Genomic DNA, 12871 nt, shown 5'->3' with positions numbered 1-12871 from the left:
TAGAAAAAGAGCAGAGGGCTGAGTAAGGTCTTGATTTGTTCTGTGAAGTTTAAATTCAGTCAAAGGACTGCACTTGAGGACATGTGACCTTGAGACCACAGGTTCCCTACCCCTGGTAATGGTTCTAATATTGTCTCTGCTGCCTAACTGTGAGACCTTGGGCAAATCACTCCACCTCTCTGGGCCTCAGTTTCTTTGAATGTGAAAGGAGATTGAACTATGTTGATTCTAAGGTCACTCTCAGTTCTAATATGCTATAATATTTTTCTTTTGGCTTATTCAGGGACTGGACTTATGATTCAACTTGGGAAATTTACCATACTAATTTTCTTTCTATTTTTAAAGACTATGAACACCACAGAAGCTCAAAACTTGCCTTTGTCCAACCTGTACCTGAATAGGAATCCTCTGGATAAAATCTTTAACAGGTGAAGTCTTCTAGTGATGGAACTTTTACCATCTCCCTAGTCAGCCCATTTCTCTTTGCAATAGTTTTAATAATTAATTAGTACATTTTTTCATCTTATCAAATGCTAATTTGCCTTTCTGAGGCAGCTAGGAGTAGTGGATAGAGTGATGTATTTATAGTCATGGAGATGTGGGTACAAATCTACCTTAGACACTTTATAAGCTGTGTGACCCTGGGCAAGTCACTTAACCTCTCTATTCCTCAGTTTCCTCACCAGCAAAATAAGGGGGTTGGACTTGATGGCCTCCAGATTTCTTTTAGCTCCAGATCTATAATGTTACAAACTTCTGTCCCTTTCTTCTAGTTCTTCTCTCTGGAACTAGATAGATAGATAGATAGATAGATAGATAGATAGATAGATGATAGATAGATAAACCCATAAGTAGATGTATGGATGGATAGATAGACAGACAGACAGACATTCATTTTCAGATGAAGAAACTAAGACTCAGAGATGAAATCACAGCTTGTAAGTGGCAGAGAGCAGACTCCCATCTAAGTCTTCTAATTGCATTCTTATTAAACCAGGATATTTCCCATATCTAACTGCTTGGCCATGAACTTCTGACGTCTCCAGAGCCTTCACTCTTCCAGTCCATCTTAGCTTCCTGAAACTACTTACCAAGAATTACATAGGTTCATTAGTTAATACTCTTTAAAACCTCCTATATGCATGCCATCCAGCATCTTGATTTATGTCAGCACGTGGTATTTAATTTTTCTAAGTGACCCTCTACCTATTTTTTTATTATTACTTCGTAATTGCATACATTTCCCTTCCTTTTCTTTTCTCATTAAAAGAAAGCTTGAATAGAAAGCCTCATACTGAGTCACCGAAGGTTCCTTATTGATTTTGCTTACTTCATCACTTGGGAAGAAGTTGTCTTTCTTGACAATGTTGCTTCAGCCCTAGCCTGCCTTATCTGCAATCTGCATGCTTGGTCTCTTTTCCTTTCCTCCATTTCTAAGAGAGGTCTAGTTTTTATTCCCAGTTTTCTGCTTGTAATCTCTTTGAAGACCAGTGACAATGTCAATATCCTTCTGTGTATCTTTCTCCTCTAGCAGACCAAAGAGAGTGCTTGGGTCACGCATGCCTAGTTACTCTTCTATAACAGACGCTCCAATATTCTGAATTAATAAATGAATGATTGCAACAATAATTTAAGTTCTTGCTGTGTGACATGCAGTACCCTAAGCTCTGGTGTTACGAATAGAAAAAAGACAATTCCTGCTCTCTAGGATCTCACACTTGAATTGGAGGAGAAAAAAACAGAAAAGTAAACAATGGTGCTTCACTGGAGAGTTGGTCAATGTCTTTCAGTCCCCCTGGCTAAAGGACGACCTCCATTGGTTTGACTGTCATTCTTTGCCTGCTTATATTGGATTGGTCAAAAAAGCAATCGAACCTTTATATTCAGAAGACTTGACTTTGAGTACCCAGTATTTCACTACTAGCTATTTCAAATGATCACAGAATCTTAGAGTTTGAGAGTTCAAAGATACTTCAGGGTCCAACCCATACTGTAAAGTAATCTTTGTTGTGACAAGTGGTTGTCTACTCTGTGCTTAACATCTCTTGAGGCAACTCATTCTAATTTTGGGCCTTAGCTTATGAGGTCTATTTGACCTCTGAACTTCACTTCCTTATCTAATATTGATTGTAATTCCTAATACTAATAGTAATAATGGTGTTACCATTAGCAATAGAAACAATAAGTGTTACTATGAGCAATAGTAATAATAGTGTTACTATTAGCAATAGTAATAACAAGTGTTACTATTAACAATAGTAATGGGGCAGCTAGGTGGAGCAGTGAGTAAAGCACCGGCCCCAGAGTCGGGAGGACCCAAGTTCGGTTCCGGCCTCAGACACTTAACACCCCCACACAAAAACTAGCCTTGTAACCTTGGGCAAGTTATTTAACTCCAATTGCCCTCCAAAAGGCAAAAACAAACAAACAAACAAAAAAACCAATAGTAATAATGGTGTTACTATTAACAATAGTAATAACAATGTTGCTATTAGCAAAAGTAATTAGAGGAGTTACTATTAGCAATAGAAATAATGGTGTTACTAATAACAATAGTAATAATGGCAATGGTTACTATTAATAATGGTAATAATAGGTATTACTATTAGGACTAGAAATAATGCTAAGTGTTACTGTTAGCAATAGTAATAATGGTAACTGTTACTATTAATAATAACATAGTAATTGACATTTGTATAACATAGAAACATAACATATATGATATTTATAAAATATATTGTTGTTACCATTCAGCCGTTTAGGTAATGTCCAACTCTTCATGTTATTATTTGGGGTTTTCTTGGCAAAGGTACTAGAGTAGTTTGCCATTTCCTTCTCTAGCTCATTTTATAGAATGAGGAACCTTGAGACAAACAGGCAGGGTCCCACAGCTACCGTGTTTCCCCGATAATAAGACACTGTCTTATTAATTTTTTTGGACAGAAAAACACCAGAGAGCTTATTTTCAGGGGAGGGCTTACTTTAATGAACATTGACATTAATTTTAATAAACAGGTAAATGTGAACAAAAAAATGTACCTTTATTCAATAATGAATTCAATAAAGAACAGGATGACGCGCTCACTGCTGCAGCTCTGATTGGATGCAGGGCGTGCGTTGGGGGGGGGGGGGGGACAGTGCATACAGAGGGTACCGTAATGTAGCGTGTAGTGCAGGGGATCACCTTCACTACAGTAGCAATCTCAATAGGGCTTATTTTCGAGGGAGGGCTTATTTTAGAGGAATCTTACACAGTAAGGGGACGGCTTATTTTCGGGATAGGTCTTATTATCAGGGAAACACGGTAGTGTCTAAGGCCAGATTTGAATTCAGGTCTTCTTGACTTCAGACCCAGCACTCTATCCACTGTTCCACCTTGCTGCCCATATAACACTTTGTATTTTGCCTTTATATATACATGTTTTTATATATTTCCTTTGATCCTTAAATATCTCTGTAATATAAGCAGTACAGATTTTGCTGTCTTTTTTTAAACAGATAAGGAAAATGAAACTCAGAGGAATTAAGCAAACTGTCCAAGGTCACAGAACTAGCAAATAGTAAATAATGAATAGCAATAATAATAAATTAAATATTAATAAATAATTTAATTAATAAATAGTAACTAGCAACTAGCCAGATTTTTTAATTGAGACCTTATGCACTCAAATCTGTTGTGCTTTCCATTACACTGCAACTGAACCTCCCCCCAACCCACCCCATAAGTATAATTTAGCTTCTGCTAGATTATTTCCTCCACGTGTGTGTGCATGTGTGTGCACATGTGCATGTGTGCATGTGTTTCTGTGTGTGTGCATGTGCCTATGAACTACTTCATAATTCTTCAAAGCATAGAGGCAATATAGGGGTGAAGACACTTGATGACACTGAAGTTTCTGAGGAGGAAGGGAAATGCCACTCACTCTGCCCCCCACTGGTGGGGATCGTGAGTCTTTAAAGTTAGATCTCACTCAACTACGTGGGGATGGCAGCTCTAATAGTTGTGATGTCTTTTTTTTCCACTTTTATTTTTTTTAATTAATTTGTTTGTTTCCTTTTAGTTTACAGGATTCAATTCCACAATTCCTTGAGTTTCACATTTTGTCCCCCTCCCTACACTCCCCCCCATGGCGGCATACAGTCAAGTATAGGATCTGTAAATACTTTCACATTATACATTAGTCAGGTTATAAAGACGGATTGTACCAGCTGGAATGAAAACTGGTAAAGAAGACATAAAACCAAACAAGAGAAGGGAAAAGATCAGATATTTTGCTTCCACCTGGATACAAATTTAGTTCTTTCTAGTTCTTTCTCTGGATGCACATAATTCTCTCCATCATGAGTCTTTTGGGATTGACTTATATCAATTATCAATTATATCAATTATCAATTATATCAATTGACTACATTGCTGAGAAGAGTCCAGTCTATCAAAGTCAGTCATCACACATACGTTGTGTCTGTAATTGTGTACAAATTTCTCCTGGTTCTGCTCTTCTCACTCAGCATCAGCTCTTTTAAGCCTCTCCAGGTAAATATGAAGACCGTCTGCTCTTCGTTTCTTATAGCACAGTAGTATTCCATAACATGCATATACCACAACTTGTTCAGCCATTCCCCAATTGATGGGCATCCCCTTAATTTCCAATTCTTTGCTACCACAAAAAGAGCTGCTATAAACATTTTTGTACATATGGGTCTTTCTCCCATTTCTATGATCTCTTTGGGATATAACCCTAGGAGTGGTATTGCTGGATCAAAGGGTATGAAAGTATTTATAGCCCTTTGGGCATAATTCCAGATTGCTCTCCAGAAAGGCTGGTTCAGTTCACAACTCCACCAGCAATGCATTAGTTTTCCAATTTGTCCACATCCTCTCCAGCATTTGTCATTTTCCTGTTTTGTCATCTTAGCCAATCTGACTGGTGAGATGTGGTACTTCAGAGTTGTTTTGATTTGCATTTCTCTAATCAATAGTGAATTAGAGCATTTCTTCATGTACTTATAGATAGCTTTAATTTCTTTCTCTGAAAACTGCCTGTTCATATCCTTTGACCATTTGTCAATTGGAGAATGACTTGTATTCTTATAAATTTGACTCAGTTCTCTGTATATTTTAGAAATGAGTCCTTTGTCAGAGACATAGGTTGTAAAGATTCTTTCCCAATTTCCCACCTCCCTCTTAATCTTGGTTACATTGGCTTTGTTTGTACAGAAGCTTTTCAATTTCATGTCGTCAAAATTATCCATTTTACATTTTATAATGTTCTCTAATTCTTGTTTAGTCATAAAGTCTTTCCCTCTCCACAAGTCTGATAGGTAAACTATTCCTTGTTTTAGGAGACTGCTTACAGTATCAACCTTTATGCCTAGATCATGCACCCATTTAAACTTGATTTTGGTATATGGTGTTAGTCTATGCCCAGTTTCTGCCATACTATATTCCAGTTTTCCCAGCAGTTTTTGTCAAATAGTGAGTTCTTATCCCCCAAACCAGGGTCTGGGGGGTTATCAAACAATAGATTACTATAGTCATTGACTTCTGAATCTCGTGTCCCTAATCTATTCCATTGATCCACTCCTCTATTCCTCAGCCAGTACGAGTAGTTTTGATGATTGCTGCTTTATAATACAGATTGAAATCTGGTATAGATAGTCCCCCTTCCCTAGCATTTCTTTTCATTAATTCCCTTGATATTCTGGACCATTTATTCTTCCAAATGAATTTTGTTACTATTTTTTCTAGGTCTATAAAGTAGTTTTTTGGTAAATTAATTGGTATAGCACTAAATATATAATTTAATTTAGGTTAAATTGTCATTTTTATTATATTAGCTTGACCCAGCCATGAGCAATTGATATTTTTCCAGTTAGTTAGATTTGACTTTATTTGTGTGAAAAGTGTTTTGTAGCTGTGATCATACAGGTCCTGGGTTTGTTTTGGCAGGTAGATTCCCAAATATTTTATAATGTCTACAGTAACTTTAAATGGGATTTCTCTTTCTATCACTTGCTGTTGAATTTCATTGGAAATATATAGGAATGCCGAGGATTTATGTGGGTTTATTTTATATCCTGCAACTTATGGCAGCTCTAATAACAGCTCATACTTCTGTGGTACTTTAACTTCAGCAGTGGTAATAAGGGTGATTGTTATTATTAGCAATACTAATAATAGCGTTACTGTTAACAAGGGTAATAACAGGTGTTACTATTAACTATTACTAATAGATGTTACCATTAGCTATTATAAGAGTATTATAAGTGTTAAATTAGCAATAGTAATAATGATAAGTATTACTGTTAACATTAGTAATGGTAAGTTTTACTATTAGCAATGGTAATAATAGCTGTTCCTATTAACTGTTACTATTAAGTGCTACTATTTACTATCACAACAGTATTATAAGTGTTACTATTTGCAATGGCAATAATGATAAGTGTTACTATTAACAACAGTAATAATGGGAAGTGTTATTATTAGCTTATATTAGTTACTACCCTAGCAGATAGGTATTGCAAGTATTACTGTCCTCATTTTTCAAATGTAATAACTAACGCTCAAAAGCAAGCTTCAGAGCTGGGATTTGCATCCAGGTCTCCCGACTCCAAGTCCAGCACTCTTTTCTCTACACCAAAAATAGTAATTTATTGTTTGTAGACAGGTATGCTTTATTTTAAAAAATTAAAACTTTTATTGATATAATTTGTTTTTTGTAGCACCTTCATCCCCACACATTTCTTTCCTGTTTTCTTTCTCCGAAACCTATCACAAAACAATAGAGGAGAAAAAATCAGCTTGTTGCTGTTCATTCTTCATTCTTTTTTTTTAAGCAATTGGGGTTAAGTAACTTGCTCAAGGTTACACAGCCAGTTATTTCTGGATGTGGTGCTGAGTATCTGAGCCCGGATTTGATCCAGGTCATCCCGACACTGGAGCCAGTGCTCTTACTCACTGAGCCACCTGGCTGCCCCTCATTCTTCATTCTTAAAGAGAACCAGTGACACCATGAGTGATGTCTTGTCCTTCTTGAGAATTAGATCTATGTGAGGTAAAGCTGTGCAAAGTTGTCAGCTTCTTTCCTTTCACCAGTCATTGGAGTCCAGTGGTGAGACAAAGGTCAAGATGAGTGATGATGGCCCAGGATGCAATGAGTGACTTTGGACTTTAAAGTCTTTGCTAGGTCTCAGTTTGTCTGAGGCAATGAAAACTAAGAAGTATTTCAAACAAGACTGACAGTGCTTGTGTCCAGTGCTCTCTCTCCACATTCATTGTCCATCACCTCCTCAAAGAAGAGAGGGAGGTATATTTTCTCATCTCTTCTTCAGGTCTAAGCTCAGTAATTAGCCTTCCCTCCAACACTTTCCAGTCTTACTTAAATGACATTTGCTTGTGAACAGTAAAACTCCAATACTTTTACCTGAGATTGACTCTGCTTCTTTTTTGTCTTTGGAAATTATCAAAGGGGACAGCTAGGTGGTGCAGTGGATGAAGCACTGAGCACTTACTAGCTGTGTGACCCTGGGCAAGTCACTTCACCCTGTTTGCCTCAGTTTTGTCATCTGTAAAATGAGCTGGAGAAAGGAATGGCAAACCATTCCAATATCTCTGCCAAGAAAAAACCCAAATGGGGGCATGAAGAATCAGACATGACTGAAATGACAGCACCACAATTAGCAAAGGGCAGCATAATGGTTCCACCTGACTAGAATAAATCCAGCAGTACCTGGAGAATCCCAGAGATAAAGCTGTATATGTGAATCCTTGAGCCTGTGGTAGGATTCAATCTCTGCTACTCATGAGCTTCCTTTCTTGGGAACCTAGTCATTCTTTACACCAGTATCACCAGATTCCTGGAGGGCCAGTGGGGCTCAATCTGTAGTGAAGTTCACAGTCTATACATTCTCTGAACAGTGAGTGCTACCCAGGAAAAAGAGGTGAAAAGCAGTGTGGGTAGCTTCCTAAGCCTATTGGACTAGCATCCTTGAATCTCTTTCTCCCAGGGCTCTCCACCAACACGTGATGAATAGCTACATTGAGAAACTATGGAGAGCTATATACATGTGAAGATGTGAACTTAGAATATTAAATGCATTTAAGGAGAATCTTCCAGTTTTGTTATGTAAACTATAGAGGCAAATGGGTAAGTGAAATGATAAATTAAATGGATTATATACCATACATTTAATATATTTGTTCAGTAACTGTAGATAGTTTCAATTTTGTGATTCTACCCACTGGTCTCATGGAAGGGCACCTTCAGTTTTTAGAAGACCATTATTTGCCAGCTGTGTGCTCCATATGGGTCTTTTGATGCCTTGGTGCCTTATTTGTTGTCTCTTCATTTTAGAAGAGAACAATGACATCATGGGGTGATGTCTTGACTCGTGTGAATTGGATTTAAGTGAGGCAGAGCTGCCCAAAGCTGTCTGCCTCACTCTCTTCCAGAGTCATCAAAGTCCGGTGGCAAGGTGACAGTGAGGACAACCGCCAATGATTTGGGTTGTAATAGATGACCCTGGCATCCTTGATGTCTAACCAAGCTCTAAGTGCTCCAAAATGCCTGTTTCATCCACTTTCATGACCACTGGAATAAATTGTTCTCCTCTGCTCATTCTACCAGGGGAAGTCACATGCTTAGAGTAGACATCCCCTTCTCACTGATGGGTTTGAGGTCTGTCAGTTACCCTCAGCCTGGTTTAACCTATCTGCTGAGACCATTTACCAGAGTGTGGCTGCTACACATGCTACTTCTTGGAGCCGCAGGTGAGAGTTGTGTGACAGGTAGATACCAAAAGTGGATGCACAGCTCTGAAAAGGGCTCAGCAAGCCCTCACACCAGATGTGCCAGTCCTCCCTGAACATGCCATACACCCCATCTGTGAAAGGGAAATAACTCCTGCCTAAGCCTAACTGGAAAAATTCTTGTTTACTTTTATCTTGGTTACCCAAGCAGAGAGGATTGAAATCACGCCCTCATCTAAGTGGTATCCAAAGGAGCATGCCATCTTCTTTCTGGGGATTGGGACCCTTCTACACCGATTTCCACTAATCCCACGGGGACTGTTATTTTCTTCCCACTTATAAAGTGAGTAATTGCCAATGAAATTATCATTCTAGAAACAGAACATACAAATACATTTCCCTGATCTCATAGGGATTGCTGGTTTCTTCCCACTTATAAAGTGGGTAATTGCCAATGAAATTGTCGTTCGAGAAATGAAACATACAAATATAGGGAAGGAAACAAATATTTAATGGGCACCAACTATGCCCCATATGCTATGCCAAATGCTCTACAAATATTATTTCATTTGATCTTCACAACAACTTGAGAGGTAGGTGCTATTGTGATCCATGTTTTACAGTCAATGAAACTGAGGCAGAAAGAAGCCCCAGCATTCTATCCACTGTACTTCCCAGCACCTATATATGATAATAGAAAAGAATATGCAGTATTCAAATCTGTCTCTAACTTCTATCAAAATCTGTGGGTTCCTGGTTCTTTAACTCTAAGTACTAAAATACAAGTTGAGGCTGTGGGGTTCAAGGAATAAAGATTAGAGCTAGAGTCAGAAAGACCTGGATTCAAGTTATACCTTTGTCACATACTAAAGCAGCTAGGTCTGGTAGAAGATAGAATGCTGAGCCTGGAGTCAGGAAGACCTGAGTTCAGATCTGGCCTCAGATACTGACTGTGTGACCTCGGGCAAGTCACTTAACTTCTGTTTGCCTAGAAGGTAGATTGGTTGTGCAGTGGATAGAGCAGTGGGTCTGGAGTCTGGAGACCTGAGTTCAAATCTGGCCTCTAATATGTACTAGCTATGTGACCCCAGGAAAGTCACTTTACCTCTCTTTGCCTTAACCCACTGGAAAAGGAAATGACAATCCAATCTAGTCTCTTTGCCAAGAAATTCTGAATGGATAGTATGGTCTGTGGGTTCCCGAAGAGAGAGACAAGACTCAACAATAACAACAACACTAACAGTATGTCTGTGGGCAAGTCATTCAGCCTCAGATTGCCCCAGACAAAGCCTCTAAGCCTATGTCCATCACAAATGAGTTGTCTTTCTACATCTTCAGAATGATCTACCATGCACTGGGAGTTCCCCACCATTATGAACACATAAGTCCAGATAAAACAAAATACATTCCTGTTACTTCATTTTGTCCTCACAACAGCACTTTGAGGCAAATGCAAGTATCATTCACCCATTTTATAGATGGGAACACTGGAGCCCAGAGAAGTAATGCACAGATGAATTGCCCATCTCTATGGGCAGATGGGATTTCCACAATAAAAGTGGAAAACAGTCAGTCAATAAATATTTATTAAGCACTGGGCACTGTTCTGAGTACTGGATCACACCGATGAAATCATAAATAGGCACCAAAAAAAAAAAAGAACAATAACAAAAAAACCTCTTGAAATCTATAAGTGGGTACTACAGTCAGTCAATCAATAAATATTTACTTAGTGTCTATTATGTGCCCAGCACTACAGTGATGCTTGCCTAACAGTTCATAATTCTTGCCTCACATTTGCATGTCCCTTTGCAGATTTCCGGGCATTTTCACATCCATTTTCTCATTTGATTCTTTACCTTTCTCCTGCACCCTGTGAAGCTGGCAGGATGAATATTATTTATAGAATGGTCTTTTGGACAGATAAGGAAACTTAGGCCCAGAGAAAAATATTTGATGTTCTAAAAATCTAATAGCTAGTGGGTGGCATGCCTGGTCTAGAACCCAGACCTCCTGCCACCTTCTCCCATTTCACTGTAGCCTACCCCAGTCTTTAACCTGGGAGAGAAACAACTTTAGAAAATCACTGGCCCTGAAGTCAGGAGGACCTGAATTCAAATCTGTCCTCAGACATTTGACACTTTACCTGTGTGACCTTGGGCAAGTCACTTAACTCTAATTTCCTTGCCTTCCCCCCTCCAAAAAAAAAAAATCAGAAGACAAAAGGCAGGCACTACCAGGGAAAGTAAGATGTCTTTCCAGGGGATTTGGAAAGCCCTGCTCATAGTCAGCTTCCTTTAATTTCTAGTAACCAATAAACATCTATTATTATGCTGGGCCACAATGGTGACAATGGCATTCACTGTATAACCACCCCAGTTTGAGGGGAGCTTAGGGCTGTGTCAACTGGCAGAATAGCTATCTTTTTACCAAGAGCCAAGGCAAGGCATTTATGGGCCTGAGGCAAGATTTTATTTCATTCTCTCAGTGTTTACTGGCCACTGGAGGGTTTGGGTAATCACTGTAACTCATCATTTGGTTTAGAGTCACAACATAAATACATGGAAGTACTCCATGGAAAATGGAATTTTCTAGCATTAGAAATCAGCACATTCCTTTTTAAATGTATCATCAAAAAGGATTTCTTGTTGTAATTCTCTTGAGTGTTGTGCCATAGGTGTGTAACGTGGTATAGTGAAAAGAATACTGGACTTGGAATCAGGACCCTTGGGGTCATCAGGAGACCTGTATTCAAATCCTGGCTCAGACTTTTACTGCCCTTGAGACAATGGGCAAACCACTTTATGTGTCTCTGTCTGCAGATCTGAGCAGAATTATACTTTTATTATTACTTGATCATTGTTTAATCATTTTTCAGTAGTGTCTGAGACTTCGTGACCCCATTTGGGATTTTCTTGGCAAAGATACTAGACTGGTTTGCCATTTCCTTTTCCATCTCATTTTCCAGATGAGGAAATTGGGGCAAACAGGGTTAAGTGATTTACCCATGGTCATATAATTAGTAAGTGTCTGAGGTTGGATTTGGACTCAGAAGGATAAGTCTTTCTGACTTGAGGCTGGGCACTTTATCCACTGTGCTCCCTAGCTGCCTTTCATATGCTATACATATTTGTAGCAGCTAGGAGGCACATCGTCTAGAGTGCAGGGTCTGGAATCAGAAAGACCTGAGTTCAAATCTTCTCTCAGACACTAGTTGTATGACCCTGAGTAAGTCATTTCACCTTGTTTGCCTCGGTTTCCCCATCTGAAAACAGACTGGAGAGGAAAATGGTAAAATACCCCAGTATCTTTGCCAAGAAAACCCCCAATGGGGTCACAAAGAATCAGACATGACTGAAAATGACTAAACAGCAACAACTTGTATTACATACATAGCATGGACAAATTTGGAAGAAGCCCTGGAAGAAATAGGTATTGAATTTGATGGCAGAGTATCTGGATTTGACTTCCAAAATTGCTATTTACCAGTTATATGACTTGGAGTGAATCACTTCACCTCTCTAAATCTCAACTTCCTCATCTTTAAAAATGGAGTTGGATTATGTAACCTCTAATATAATTGTATTTAGAGTTATAAAGAAACTTAGAAGTAATCTAGTCCAGCCCCTTCATTTTACAAAAGGGGATGCTGAGGCCCAGAAAATTGAAGTCTGAAGACTTGTCTCAAGTCACACAGGAAAGATCATAAACTTAGAACTGGAAAGGAATGTAAAAGTCATTTAGTCAAGTCTGCTCATTTTATAGATGGTGTAATTTGAGGTGAAGTGACTTGTCTAAGGTTATATAGAATGTAAGTGTGAGAGGATTTGAACCCAGTTCTCTGACTATAAATTCTGAGGAATTTGCACTCTGCTATGACAGAATTGGAATTTGAACCCAGGTCCTCTTACTCCAAACTCAAGAGTTTTTTCTAGCATTCACTTTGCCTCCAACTCTAAATCTATTAGTCTAGGAGTGATAGAAATGTGATTTTTCTTATTATTTTTCTAGGTTTCTTACTATCTTGTCTAGTCCTAGTCCTGGCTTTACCAATTTTTTGAAACTGGCACCCAGGTTCTTAAACCCTTCCTCCTCCTCCTCTTCCTTGTTGTTGTCCTTCTT

The sequence above is a fragment of the Petaurus breviceps genome, unplaced genomic scaffold, assembly GCF_028583685.1.
Source record: "Petaurus breviceps papuanus isolate PSGF00001 unplaced genomic scaffold, PetGlider_PUasm1.0 189, whole genome shotgun sequence".
Classification (NCBI taxonomy): Eukaryota; Metazoa; Chordata; class Mammalia; order Diprotodontia; family Petauridae; genus Petaurus; species Petaurus breviceps.
Note: the sequence above shows the minus strand (reverse complement) of the source record.